The sequence below is a fragment of the Polypterus senegalus genome, chromosome 11 (genome assembly GCF_016835505.1).
Source record: "Polypterus senegalus isolate Bchr_013 chromosome 11, ASM1683550v1, whole genome shotgun sequence".
Lineage (NCBI taxonomy): Eukaryota > Metazoa > Chordata > Cladistia > Polypteriformes > Polypteridae > Polypterus > Polypterus senegalus.
Window position 1 is genome coordinate 95,049,944 of NC_053164.1, and position 16,320 is coordinate 95,066,263.

At 37.5% G+C, this 16,320-nt stretch overlaps 1 protein-coding gene across 1 annotated transcript in view; it reads left to right on the top strand.

Annotated features, from left to right (window-relative positions):
- Positions 1–16,320, top strand: part of LOC120539326 (actin-related protein 2-like) — a 74,264-nt gene that overhangs the window by 14,669 nt on the left and 43,275 nt on the right. The window lies entirely within an intron of this gene.

Here is a 16,320-nt window from a genome sequence, read left to right on the forward strand (position 1 = left end):
CTGTAGGTTGTTAAAAAAAAAAACATTGTCAATTAGGCTCAATTTGAAATCTACATTATCCACCTACTTACATACATTTTTAAATTAGCTTTAAATTCAATCATCGCCTATATTATTTTATGCTTTATTTACACTGTATACTGCCTTAGGTATGTAAATTGAGGTTATAACATTTAGTGATAGTTTTATAAGTAATGAACTGAGTTTCCATCGCAAAATCTATGATACGCTTTTTAGCACCCCTACCCAGAAATGCAGTCGGACACCAACTAGCTGATTGTAAAATAGCTATCTTTTGACTGCATTTGAGCAAGAATGGATTTTTTTTTAAATCCAGACATTTTGTTTTTCTCTTTGCTTAAACTAATTATAGCTGGTTTTGTAATGGAAAAATTGGTGAAAACATATGTAATAATTATGTGCAGCTTAATGGGTAATTTGAGTGAATGAAATCTGCAAGTGTCTTCAGTTGCTTAAATTTTGCTTTTATTTTTAGTTTTAACTAGGCCTGCTGTTCAATTAAAAAATGTAATCAATTAATTGTGCGAAAACAGTTTAATAGATATTAACTGCATATTAATCACAATTTATTGTATGTCCTTCAAACATATTAATATATTTCTATAAAGCAGAAATAACTCAGTGATTAATTTCTTATACAAAGCAGTTTTAATAATCACTTGCCTATGCATATTGAATTATTCCACTTGGATATTGAACAGTTTAATGTAACAGAAACAATGTCCTGCGAACACCAAACACCCACTTCCACCACAGAGTTACACATTCAATTAAATTTTGAAAACAGAAACCTCAAATCATGGCTCAGCTTTTGTGCACAGTCAACACTGTTATAGCTCAGGTTGTGCTTAACTGCATGATACACACGAGTCATTAATTAGATTGAAAATGTGTATAGATTAGTTTTAAATAGTAAGGGACAGACTGAAAAAAAACTAAATATTTGCCTGATAGGATTATTTATTTAGAGGTTTTAAATTGTGCATTATCATAAAATATAATTTATGAATGAAATAATTTTAACCTTCAGCCCAAATGAATGGATGTACAGGTATTAGCATGCAGAATTTGAAATGATTATTGCCTAGTATTGTTGGTTACAGTAGACCTATATGGGTTATAATGTAGGCCACACTAGGTAACATACAATTAGTTAAACAACAACACACCAGGTCTGCTTTTTGGAAAGTCTAGGCCTACAGGGAATAGAGTGATTCCAGTCTGCATTTGTGCTGTTTAGCAACTCAGACATGGGTAGAACCTGCACCTTGCTGTTTCAGCTCAGATATCCCTTCATGGGTGCCCAAAGAGCATATGTGTCACCAGGGATAGGGCTGACCCACTAACATTATGCCTCACACTCAGACTTGTACCTTGATGGCCTCTTTAAGTTTCATGGGTGGACTTGCATTAGCAGACATCACTGTGTAGGCGTTTTAGTTATGGATGTTCTGCTTAACGGTACACAGTGCTGTTTGCAACATTAACATGACATAAAAATGAAATGTGTTCACCCAGCTTGTATATCTAATTTGATTTAACTGTTCCCCATGTTATTCTCTGCACTTTGAAGAGCCATTGAATACATGAAATGATATGTAAAAACATATGGGAAAATCACATCTCTTATTGATTCAATACATTTTATATAATTTTATGTTCTAATACGGGATGATCCAGTATTATAATGGATGGGTGGCAGCTCTAATGGTGGTAGTGTGTGTGTGTGGATGAAATTCATTATTAAGAATCAACACTGCAAAGGATCAAATGCTGGTGACCCAGTACTATTGTAATAGACTTTGATTCATGTGGTGCTGCTTCATTACGTTTGAAGCATGGCTCAGTTAGCTAGATTAAATTAACGCATTTAGGGTTGCATTAAAAAAGTATAATCACAGAAATTTTTAACACGTTAATCACACACATTAAGGGTAATTAATCAGCAGAACTACTTTTTAATAATTCCCCTACAGTACAGTGAGATACAAACTCTGTTGCATATTTAGTGATTTTTTTATTATTAATATCACAGGCAAGTCTCTGGTTAAGTACAAGTTCTTTCCTAATTTCATTGTACTTTTACAATTTAATTGTACTGGCTTCCTTCCTATTGTCAACCTGATTTTTGTATGTAACTTGGGACTTGTACTGAAAAATGTTTGTTAATGGGAAATCTGCACTCGTTTACTGACAAATGTTTCAAACTTACTTATAAAATGATACTGCAGCAGTAATACAATGCTTTAAATCATAAGACACAAATATTAAATTAATTTAAATTAAACTGGACTATGAGTATGTACCACACCTACAATTTTTGATAATACAGTGCCTTAGGATATAACGATAGCACAAAAATCCACCACTAACTGATGATTTGAGACACATACTCTCTTTGTTGAGGAATTTCTGGAATATCTCAGAGTTTTGATTCCTATTTCCAGTAGCAATACTCCCTGAGATTACATGGCTGGGATGCATACTTAGGATGTTGGGAGTTAAAAGCAGCAGGTTCTACTGCTTGGCAAACACAGCCGGTTGTCTGTCTAGTTTGACCTATGATGGGCCTTATTGTGAAGCTACCTGGTTGCCAGATTTATTCAGTGATGCGTGTAAATGAAAGCCGACAATGATTGAAAATGGAGCAAATATATACTGTGCTGTAATGCTACTCCACACTGGTGATGCCTGCTATGTATTTATCCTTGTCAAATGTTGTTTGCTTTTCTTATAAATAAAAAAAGAAGTTGCCTGATGAAAGTTCAGATGAAAAGGACATTTTTGAAGTTTTATCTGCTCTTTCCTATTTGTGAAATTGCCATTAGTCAAGACTGCCATTACCTGTGACCTGCCTGAATTTATTATTCATTATTGAATTATTAAATCTGAAAGTCACTTGAAATCCATCCATCCATCCATTTTCTAACCCGCTGAATCCAAACACAGGGTCACGGGGGTCTGCTGGAGCCAATCCCAGCCAACAAAGGGCACAAGGCAGAAACCAATCCTGGGCAGGGTGCCAACCCACCGCAGGACATACACAAACACACCAAGCACACACTAGGGCCAATTTAGAATCGCCAATCCACCTAACCTGCATGTCTTTGGATTGTGGGAGGAAACCGGAGCGCCCGAGGAAACCCGCAGCCACGGGAGAACATGCAAACTCACGCAGGGAGGACCCGAGAAGCGAACCCGGGTCTCCTAACTGCGAGGCAGCAGCGCTACCACTGCGCCACCGTGCCGCCCCGTCACTTGAAATGTGAAGGTCTAAATAATTGTGATATATAGTATTAATGTAGTGTAGACTGTATTGGGCACTCATGAACCATATCTAAACTCCAGTATCAACCTAGGAGTGCACAAACATAACAAAGGAGTTTATTTAACAAGAAAGCAATAATTACAGCAGGGAATACAATGCCAACATCTACGTCATAAATATGGTAGACTTTGACTACTTAATGGGCTGGCTGGTTCACTCAAACACTGTACAAAATATCTCCCCTCTACTTGCCTTCCATGCCAACCCTCTCCTCCAGTAGTTTGGCCATATTCTATCTCACCATTTGAGTCATTTGTTGACTTCTGTATACCAAATCCAAGCTCACTAGTCTCTAGACTAGAAGAGGCTTTTGAACCTTGCACCTGACGTCTTCCACAGTCCCACGTGATGCCATAAAGCCATGACATCATACATATAATCTTATGGGGCAAGACGTGAATTTTCAAATGAAAATACATGTCTGCGGATAATTTGTTAAAAAGTTTGTAGTGAATAGCAGAGAAATCCGCCACTGCAAAGGCTACGCCCATAGAGCTTTTTCCCTAAAATACCGTTTATCATAATCAGAAGCTTGCTCTCTGATGGATCCGGTTAATGAGAGCACCATTCTCTTTGCAGATCAAAGTCACTACCCCTACTTTAAGCATTGCCTCCATGAGGTGCTGGTTTGGTTTAGAAATGTGATGCTTATTGTGCTGTCTACTTGTTCCCACCAGTTTTAAGCAAATTCAGATGTATATATTGTAAATCTGTCTCAATGAGACTGCATACAGTTAGAACACCCCCTTGTGGCTCCAGGTGCTCCTGTATCCCTACAGTGCCATAATGTTGTGTGAGATTGGCTAATGCTGACGAGATTCACTGGATTGGTTGCCTTCCCTAGTACCTATGAGTCATGAATACATAATGACCACGTGGCTAAAACTGATATTGCTGGTTTCTGATTTTCCAAGAAATTAATTCATCTTCAACCAGTCAGCTTTAAACTTCATCTCTGACATCAGAAACCAGAATGTATATGAAAAAGAATGAAATAAAAAGGTCCTTCTGTTCTTGTCACTCTTAAAGTGATGTCACAAACCCAGCACACCACAACTTTGAAAATCGCACAGGCCATCACAGAGCTATCAAAAATGTGAAGTATATCAATACCCACATTAAAGGAACAGGAAGAGATGTTGGACTGAATAGTTTGTTTTCAGACACAAAATTGGTGTGTTTATACATTTCTTTACCATAGCGTGTTTTGTAGTAGTTACTATGGTGAGCATACTTACAATAGACAGAAGAGACATGTACCTGTACTGTATATTCCAGTCAGTTTAGTGACAAGTACTGTACATAAGGAATAAGAAAAGAAAAATAAAATCTTTCTGTGGTGTGTGATTTGAGTTCAGACGTGAGAGTGATGCTTTTGAGCTTTGTTACAGGCCCTGGGTACAGCACAGCAAACAAATTATTCAAACTGTATTTGGTACACAGCTAAATGATGCAACCGTCAGAAGTCCTAAGACTGTCAAAATTCTTTGTTAAGTTACAGTAGCTGGCCCATGAAAAAGGGAGTAGAACCCCATCAATATTTTGGTAGAACAGGCAGATTTTTATTCTCATTGCACACTCTGGTAATTCATACTCATCAAGTATTAGGTCTGGGAAAAAGAAATCTGGCTGTTGTTTACTTTAAGAAAAATTGAGTTGAGGAGGACTTTCAGAATAACTAGCATTATGACTTGAAAGCATTTATTCTTCTGATTGCTGTTCGTGTGTTTAGTGGGAAATTGACATTCCTCGTAAACCAAGCCATTTAAAGCTGCTAGTGAGAAATAGGCTACAAAAGTTCCTTTTTTTTTTTTTTTAACATTACAGACTGGCTTCTGTTTAATAGTGACGTGACTGAGAAGGAAGTTCACAGAAGTGTAAATATATTTATCTCCAGAAAAAAATGATGTGTATATTTCAGGGCCAGCCAGAAGTTGTATAAGATAGAAGGATTAACCTTGGTGATTTGTCTCAGCTAAAAAGGGTCACATAGTCTTTGGCAGTACTGTACTTTTTGGTGCCTTCAGCAGAAACAGGCCTGAATGATACTGTTTATTAACTTCTTCAGTTGCTGCATATTACATGATAGCCCTGGAGCTTTTAGTGCGTCATTCTCAGCTTTGCATTACTTTTTATTTTATTTTTTAAATGTAATGTTCATGCAGTTATTTTGTTAAGGTAACTGTTCATTGACAGTAAAATTAATATTAGTATCAATCTCGTTATTTAAGTGATAAAATAATACACAATACATGTGAATGCATGACTTCAACTAGACATTTTTGTTTTCCTGTTTTTACTTGTGACTCTTGTTTCTAAATTTACATTGTCTTATACTCCTGCTAAATATTTACATTATAATCAAATATTATTCTCTGTATATACTCGGTTAGGGCCAGTGACTAAGCTTGAAGTCTACATCAGTGTAGTGGTCTGAATTTACTTTTATTTGAAATAAAATTTTAATACATTTTAATTATCTTATGAATGGATTTTGGCTGCATTTTGTTGTATCAGAAAGCAGAAATAGTTTTTTTTTCTTTCCAAAAGTAGTTAATATATCTTAAACCAGTTAACCCGAAATAGTCATTTTTATGTTTCTATACTTTGTATAACCAAATGTACCTCAAAAGTCTTTTATAAGTCTAAAATGTTTATCAGTTTGTCATTATTTAATAAGTTGTATTCTGTATTGAACACTAAAAGTCATTCTGTCATAGATAGAATAAAATATGAAGGGGAATGAAAAATTGTAGAAATTGAAAACACAGGGAAAACACATTTTGTACAGAATTAATCACACAGTTCTCAAAAGTGAGAAAACTCTTAAAAAATGCAGTTCATTACAGTAATGATGGGTACCTATGAAAGTAAACTACAAGAACTATTTAGGAGTTTGTCGCCAGATCACAGCAGTGCCTAGAATACACTTAAATACATTAGATAAAAATATAATGAATATTTGTGCACATCAGTGAGTAAAGCCAGAATAATAATTTTGCAGTTGTACTATTCTTTGTTAAAATGTTTGGAGTTTGCATACACACTTGATTTCAGGTTTTTATAGCTGGTTAGAATCCTGCAGGAATAGATTTAGAAAGATGGTCAGTTCACACTGGAGCCTATCCAGGATCCAGCCCTTGACATTGTGCCAGACAGTCACAGGACCTAAATACAGTACATACACACATACAACCGGGGCAGTGTTGAATAGCCATTTAACCTAATCTACTGTACACTTTGGTCTTCCTTTTGGATGGAAAACTGAAGTATCCAGAGGAGAACCAACAAAGATAACCATTTATTTCTTGTATATATTCTTTGTTCCTTGTATAGCCCAAAATCGCACAAGGAATACCTCAATGGGCTTTAACAGGGCCTGCCTTTTGACAGCTCCACAAAAAACCTTACAGGGATAAAAAAAATCTTGGAAAAGGCAAATTAGAGAGAGGTTGGTGTGTAATGGATGCCAAAATATGGGATAAATAAAATACACAAAAGAGAACAACAGAACTAGATGGTCAGTCTATCATTGACACCTTAGAAATACAATGCAATAGTACATACTACTTTGCTCTTGCACAGCGCTCCTCACCAAGTGCCGGTGAAGAGTGCAGCGACAACTCTCAAGGCAAGAATAAATTATACCACTTGCTAAATACAGAGCAATCGCACATAAGACATAAAAACAATATCTGCCAGTCAGTTAATTATAGAACCACAGCCAGATTGTAGAAAAGGAGTCAGACAAGCCAGACATAGTCATAGACCTGGAGCCTCATGTATAAACGGTGTGTACGCACAGAAATGTTGCGTAAGAACGTTTCCACGTTGAAATCGCAATATATAAAACCTAAACTAGGTATAAAGCCATGCACATTTCCATGGTACCTCATACCCTGCCGTACACAAGTTCTGCGCTCGGTTTTGCTGACTGGCAGCACCCAGCGTCAAAGCAGTGCTACTGTTCCTGTGTGGTTATCCTTTCTTTTTTAGATCCACATCCCTGATGCAGCTTTATAAATACACTGAAATTAACCGCATATTGTTTATTAGTTTAATGCATCTGATTGTAATTAACCAGTAACAATATAATGGTCCACGGAATGGTCAAACTATTCTAAATACAATAGCTGCTTTAGCATTGTTACTCTCCCTGCACCTTCTTCTTCTTTCAGCTGCTCCTGTTAGGGGTTACCACAGCGGATCATCTTTTTCTATGTTACTCTCACTGCACCACTCGGAGTATTTATATCATTGTATCTGAGTGGGGAATCAAAGATCTACAGAAGCTGAGAAAGAGAATTATCGGTATACAGCATCAAGCACACGCTGCCTCATCCATGCTGTCTATTGAACTGCTTTCACACAGCAAACATTTCAAAGCCTTTCCTGTACGGATCTCGCGGTTCAGAAACAGTTTCATCCCAAGAACTATAAACACACTCAATGAAGTGCTCCTTGTAGAACTGTCTGTACTTAAGTAGAATTACCTTACCGTAAACTTGCATTACAGTTAGAATATTGCACAACCTGAGGCACTTCATAAAGCGCAGATTTACATATGATGACGATATCATTTTTAAGATGAAATGCAGCAAAATATGTTTATTATATTATACAGATAAAACTTTAACTTCATTTAAATAATCGATATTGTCAATAATTAAACATGCCAGGACACGGTGCCGCAGCGCTAGCTATTAGCTTGCGCTCCGTTCATGGATTGTTCCTGCCTCGTGCTGTAATCTTGCTGGGACTGGCGTGACACTGGAAGGATAGAATAATTAAACACATACTAGAAAGATACTTCAATGTTCCTTAAAAGTTTTGAAGAATCTGCGTTCAAAGCTTACAGATGGCTTAACGTCTATTACAGAGCTGATTGTGTTGCGATTGGGTATTTGGAGAAAGAAAAGTAAGGACAGGAATTGGAGGTTAGTACGTTTGAAAGAGACAGTACTTCTGTACTACAGCATTTCATTGAAGGTCGCGCATGGTGCAGCAAGCATCTGAGACATGAACAATCACTGCGCCACCGTGTTCCCATGTTTAATAACATGATTTAACTCTTATCATCATGAAAATGATATCACGTATACATCTCAGTATTTTAATTATTCAGAGAGCTCTAATATCACGAATGTAATGGATTCTGTGTCCTGTCAGTGGAAGAGAAAGCCGGTTTAAGAAGCACATAGTAATTCACAAACACAGAGCACATAGAAGGTCAAATACAAAACAAAGCATTTAACGTGCTACTTTAGTTACAATGGGATTTGAGAAACTAATAAAATTAAACAATTTTAAGATGAAGTTTATGATGTTCTACTTCAATGACAAAATAAACTACGTGATTAAAGTTGAAATTTCATGCTTTTTTCCGCACTGTGTGCCTTTTTTTTTTGTCCTCTGTACCCTAATAAGCTTTCATATGACACTCAGCCGGTGGGCTACGACTCGAATTTTCATGGCGACTTTGATATGTGACTTTTTTATTTCAGGCACTGTGCGACTTTGTGAACTTGAGCTTTCGAGTTTCTCTGACACGATGTGTCACTCAATAGACTTCCTTTTGTTTTATACCATTGTTTAAACCAACAAATAGTAAGTTTTTCCTTGCCTCCACTTCGCTGAAATTCTTATATTTTCCCCTGTTCCTTTCCCATTGTCTTTTCACAGAAGGCTGATCTTAATGGCTGTTTATATTGAATTACATATTCAAAGAGGCGTAATTCTGGGAGGACTTTTTCACACTGACCGGGATTTATGTAGTGGAAGAACGTGGAAGCTGGCGAATGCACAGATTCCTGCATCTGTTATTTTTTTGTGCGTAAGCACATTTCGGATTTGTGCTTACGTCATGTTATAGTGCGAATTCTACGCACGGCGTTATGCATTAAGCCCCTGGAGACCTCCAGCAGCAAACTTATTGGCCATTTTACAGTTGAGTCAGTGCTGGGCCAGGCAATCTGATGAAAACGCTCCTCTACCTGATGATTCCAGTGCTCCTTTATCTGAGATGAATTTTCCATAGGCAGGCAGACAACTTGCCATTAGAGCAGTGACACCAAGTATCATAAGGAGACACCATGAAGAGAAACAGAATAGGGCAGGATTAGTAACTGTTTATTAATATTGTATTACTTATATTTTATTACTAATGACTAACAACATAGATGCTATATGCACAGCTAATCAGCAGCTCTTCTCAGGGTATGCTAAACTAAAGACACGTGTAGAACATGCAAACTGAATAAAGATGACAACCTGCTGTGATACTAGCACTTACCATTCGTAGAAATATTATAAATAACCTGACCCAGCACTAAATACCAAATAGAAAAAAGATGACAGGAAAAGTAGGCCTAGGTATTGATTAGGGCTGCAACTAATGATTATTTTGGTAATCGACTAATCGTTCGATTTATTTTTCGATTATTAACGATTATTTCATGCCTGACTATTTTGATGCCTGTGACCTGTGGTTGGCCATCCTGTTCTGGGCTCCAGTGCATGTCTTACCTCATCTGCTCACGTCTGTCAACCTGTGAATGTCACCCTGATGTCTCCCCATTAACAAGATTAAAATTAATAATGATCAAATTAAAATAACAACCAGTGAAACATATGAATTTGAAAATAATCGAATGTTTTTATATTAGTGTGACCATCACAATAAAAAAGAAATACATTAAACAATTCAAACTAAAGTGCACATATTCTTTAAACAAAAAAGTACATTTAACCAAAAAATACATTGTTAAAACTGAAACTTTTTCATATTTTAGTAATAAATGACAAAATGTAGACATAAACTATATAATGTGTAAAGCCTAAAGTGCAAAGATTAAATAAACACTTATACAAAATGTTCAAAGACTATACAATAGCTTCCGTGGTGCAGCGGTAGGAATTGCTGACTTATAATCAAGAGTCCCCCGGTTTGAACCTGACTGCCTCGTATATTTACCGTTTTGAGTAGTGAGTTGCTCTTATTGTTAATATTATACAATAAACACATACATTTGATTTGCGTCTGTAACAGCCACTGTAAATATAGTACTTGTAAAAGCTACCTTTTTTTCACTTTTATTCTCTCAGTCACAATGACAATGCATACTACCGCCCCCCAGGGATCTATCGCTGTTAGTTTTTATCGGAAAATGGGAATAACTGCAGATGTGAGTGGTGTTTTGAGACAATCAAACTGGAAATTCTCTGATCTGGATGGGTAAAAGCTGACACAAAAACGCTGGCAAATCTGCCTTATTCGTATCTCATTGTCAATTGATTTTTTTTATTCAATTTAACTGAGTGTTCCTGCTTACGCTGAATTAGTATGCGCCTTCTGGCCCGTGATGTCAAAGCCACACTGACAAAAAAGGCAGAGACATAGGTATATATGATATTTGGAATTATTCATTTTATGACCTTATAGTACATTTCAGAAAACATTGTGGCATGGATGCAACATTATTCATATTCATTCACATACCTTCTGGCGGTTGTAATCAGTGACCGTGTCCTCCCCCCCAAATCCCCCCACCCCAACCCCCGATCTTGCCCAGTCTGCACAGGGCTCCAGGACATGCAGAGGAAAGAATGTTCCTCTGCAAGGTCAGCCATGAACGATCCTTTTTTCTCAGTGGACCCCGTACATGCTTTGCATAGTACATGTGCTTTGATCGCTGCCAGGTCAAGCTTGTTATAGCACAAGCAACCAGCCACCTGCGTGCTCCCGCTAGCACTGAATAAGCTCACGCCTTCTTGTGTCAGCACGCAGCACCGGGGGGAAACAAAGAAAGAGACAAATATATGTGACATTTTGAAGAAATCATTATATGACCTGAATAGTACCAATCAGAAAACATCATCACACTAATGCAATATTATTTGAAAACGAACAGATCGAGTGAAAATTTGTTACTTGTAAAAGTTAGCTTTTTTCACTTTTATTTTCTCTCCCTCCCCTCCTGATCTGACCCAACTAACTAACAGTGCCAGCATAAATTCTTAAGAGGCGGCGGCATCACAGCTCCAGGATGTTTGCGTTTCAGATGCTCATGCATTGCGGTGGTGTTGCCGTGAAAAGAAAGCTCCGCTTTGCATAATCTGCATTCAACTTTTTTTTCTTTTTTGATAAAGTGCTCCCACACTTTAGAAAGTTTCTGTCACAATTTTTTTCCATCTCCTTCCCCCCGTCTATCCGACTCGTTATTGCAACCACGTTTATTTTCCTCCTCAGACGTTGTTCTTCATTGGTAGGACTGTGTGCAGTCTTGACAAACAATAACAAACGATACTGCCCCCAGATATTCATGTAATGCATTGCAGTTACAAAAACCAATGTGGTTCTTTGTGACTGGAGCCTCTATTGAAGGTTCTGTTCATGACACGTCGACAATAAAAAATCTGTGTCGACGATTTTTTGTAGTCGACGTCGTCAATTACATCAGCTAATCGTTGCAGCCCTAGTATTGATACTGTTTTCATAAATCAATTCTTATTCACAAGGTCCCAAATCGATTTGATTTTCGATCCGATTCAATATCAGTTTCGTTGGGGTATTTTATTTACAATTCCAATTTGGCTTAGATAGGAAAGGATTCTCAGAGAATTAATTGTAAATTGTACAAGAAACACTATAACCTGGTACATTGCTAAAAAATATTAATGTATGTGTTAAGAATTGACTGCAATGCAGCTGCATTAATGAGCTTTTTATTTAACATGAGGGATTATACTACGCAAAATAAATAAAGTGAAATGACTAAGATACAAACAACCATATATTAAAATGTAAACAGGTTTTGTAAATACTCTTGTAAAACCTCTGAAGTGGACACTGTATACTGTAAAGTCCATGACACTAAGCCCCATCTTGACTAGTGTCTCACTTCTCTAAGACTTTTGCAAGAAAAGGGGCTGATCTATATGTTGTGGAGTGAGGCAGCTCCTTTGGGCAGTAACAATATCACCAGCGGTTGAGGAAGTCCTTTCAGAAGGGACACTGTTCCCTGGGATACAAAGATACGCTTTGCTTGATATTCCAAAAGGGGATACTTGACTTGCATGCATCCTCCGCTTGGTCAGTAGATTTCAGTGAGTGGAACAAACTGTACTTTCCTGTATCTGTTCACATCTTCCTGTACTGGATTTTTCTGTGATACTGTAGTTTTTGGCACGAAGGAAGGCCCAAGAAGAACCATCACTGCAAATGCAGAAGATTCGTTTGACCTCTTTGGTGGAGTAGGGGCATCATCCACTTCAAAAGGTCCAAGGAAATTGTCTTCCTGCTGTACATTCACAGTTTCAGTGCAATCACCGTCAGATTATTGCTCAAATACTGTAATTTACAGGAATAATCAGTTATTTTGATTTTTTTTAACTTACATTAGATAAGTTAGATTAGACTTTAGATAGTCCCCATTTAATCTGGACCAACAGCTTCAGTCATCAGTCTAAGGAATATCTCATTACAGGCCTCATTGGGCAAGAAGGAAGGGCCTCGAAGTGAGAATCTAATGCTGATGCTACATACAGTTTGTCTTTCACATATCTTATGTTTCCACATATCTTAAAAAGATTTCACATACTTATGTTTTAATCCCTTTAATTTATACAAACTATTATATTATACTATTATTACATAACTTATACAATCTATAGTAGTATCCTATATTGTACTATTGTTACATAACTTAAAACCATTATACTATTATTATAATGTTATACTATTATGAAAAAAACTGCATACACAGTTACATTTATATGCATACACCTTAAGTAAGCATACCTTGAATTTACGTTTTTGTATACAGCAGTCTTGAGGTCCTTAATCACTCTGCAGGCATAGGGGACACTGCTCATCTTCTCCAGCAGCTGTGCTTGCAGAAGCACAATGATGGATAGAGTTGGGGACTTCTCTTCAGGCATTACCATTGTAGCTGCTTTTAATGGCTTAAGAGCTTTCACCACATCTTCTGTAACCATTCTGTCAACCACTATTAGAGTGCAGAGATCACTTTCATTTCTGCACACTTGAGGGGACAGCACGACTGCTGGTTGCTGCTCTGTAAAGCATTCTAGGATCTCCAGTGCACTTGTTTTCCATCAGGTCACCATGTCGATTACCAGCTCATGTACAGGCAGCTGCGGTATCCTCTGCTTCTCTTTCAGCTTGTTGCTTGTCATAGTGCTACAATGAAAAAATGGTGCAATGCGTTTCACACAGCCAAGCAAGTGTGCAAAGGCTGGCATTTTCAGAGCTGCTTGTGAGGCTAAATTGAGTGTGTGTGAAATCTCCAATGTGTAGCCAATCCATCAATTCCACAACAGGTACCATATTCCAGCATTGTCCTTTACGATGGTTGGCTCTTTGTTTGTTAGCTCCCATTCTTGTATTGCTTTAGACAACATTTCAGCCAGACTACTTGCCATGTACAAAATTCCAGTTGTCAGTACAGTGACAAGTAATTGTCTTGTACAAATTGTACAGATTTGGGATTGCTACTTCACTGAAATATTTGTGTGTTGTTAAAATATGGCATGGTTCTAACATATTAATGAGTTTTTGAAAGCCAGATGTACAGTTTTGCATTTGAAAGTTGTCACAAACTCTGTTATTTTTTGGGCACGTGCAGAGCTGGATGACAACTTGAACACAAATGGCTTCTCCAGTGAGGTTTGTTTCAGATTGGACATTTTTGCAGATTGTGCATCTGGATGGTGTGTTGTTAAGTGATTTTGCAGATTTGTGGTATTTCTGCTGTATTTCACTTCCATTTTACACCTATTACATATTAGTTGGCTTTTATCCAGTTCTTCACTATCTTTATATTTCTGAAATCCAAATGCACCCAGATAAAAACATTCAGCCTTGACAGCAGCTTCCGCCATATTTTGTGACTGCCAGATCTCAATGCACGAGGCTGGCTGCACAAGACTAATGGGTTCAAAGCTTCACACATCCATGGTAAAAGGCCATACGCTTTAAATGGCATATATTTAAAAAAACAATTTCAGGATGAGGGCGGCATGGTGGCGCAGTGGTAGCGCTGCTGCCTTGCAGTTCGGAGACCCGGGTTTGCATCCCGGGTCCTCCCTGCGTGGAGTTTGCATGTTCTCCCTGTGTCTGCAAGGGTTTCCTCCCACAGTCCAAAGACATGCAGGTTAGGTGCATTGGTGATTCTAAATTGTCCCTAGTGTGTGCTTGGTGTGTGTGTGCCCTGCGGTGGTTTGTTTCCTGGCATGCGCCCTGTATTGGCTGGGATCGGCTCCCGTGACCCTGTAGTTAGGATATAGCGGGTTGGACGATGAATGGATGGATTTCAGGATGTTATGATTTGATATTGGATTATGCAAATGAACATCAATTTGAATAAAAAAATGTTTTTTTTTTTAAACCCAGCCCTAGGGAAAAGGTTGGCAACAGCAGTTAGAATGAATAATAGAATTCTTCTTTAGACATACCAGATTTGTGTACAGTATAAACAGTTTTCTCAGCAATTCAAATAAGCATATGCTATGCTAAAGTTGTCTTCAGGTGATTCATTAATGTTTAGAAGAGTTTGCTAGGTCAATATTTCTTCATCTGATTTAATAGTCTTCTTGTTTTTTGTTTTTTTTTTTATCTTTCTTTGGTAATTGATAACTGGTCACAAAGTGTCAGAAAAAATAATTTTTGAGAAGTCTAATCCAAAACTTGAACTCTTAAAGCGCTTACAGCTATCATGTGGAGCCTCAGCTCTACTAAGCTCTGGGTTTCCAGTATCCTTTGGAAACATGTCCTGAATTTAACATTCAGGATCCTGCTTAAAAGGAAAAAAACAAGCCTTTGAGGCTCAGCAAAATGGTGCACATAGTTTTAGAACATCACACTACAGTGGAGAGCCTTGTTTCTCCTTGATTATGTCTTGCTGTGTTGCGATGAATTTAATCAAATAAGGAAAAAATTATGCCATGGACAGCCAAAGGCTACCTTTGCAACTTCACCAAACTTTTAAACAGGTTGCATAATCAACTTCTTTTTAATTATGTTTATATGGAGGAATATTTCGGACAAAATGAAATAAATAAATAAATGCGTAAATAAATAAAAGTACTGTGAAATGTGAGCATAAATAAATAAATGTATCATGAAATGAAGCCTTAATAAATAAATGTATCGTGAAATGATAGCATAAATAAATAAATGTGTCACGAAATATGTTTTTCGTTGCTTATTTATTTATTTCATTTTGTCCGTAACATTCCTGCAAACCGTCGTGAAATACGGCTTTAAATAAAACTGTCACCTTCACTCGTCAAAGTTGAGAGGGTGGGCTCTAACACGCCCTCTAGTTTCTGATTGGTGAATCGACAGCACAAGAATGAATTAGAAAAATGCTTACTACTGCCGATGAAATGGATTCTGCCGAAGATACTACGTATTTCAGAGAGAGAATTGAAGATTTATCGGAAGACATGACAATGTTGGCGGCCCTTTTAGACTCCGATATAGATTAAACTATTTTGAAATTATCAAAGAACAGGTGGAACGGACTCTACTACACTCCAGTTCAGGTGACTCAGTTCCCTGCTCTGGACGTCCATCCTTTGACATTCCAGCTGAGTCAATAAATATTAGTTGGAGCTGCTTTGAGCATTCCATTTCAAAGTACCTAAACTAATACAGCCGTTGCAGTTTACCGTATATATCAAACTGGCTCATTCGCCTTGTGATCGTCTTCTCCGATACACCATATAGATCTGCAATCTGTCGTACTTTTAAACCGCATAACAGAAGGTGTTCTATTGACTCAGCTGGAATGTCAAAGGATGGACGTCCAGAGCAGGGAACTGAGTCACCTGAACTGGAGTGTAGTAGAGTCCGTTCCACCTGTTCTTTGATCATTTCAAAAATAGTTTAATCTATATCGGAGTCTAAAGGGCCGTAACATTGTCATGTCTTCCGATAAATCTTCAAT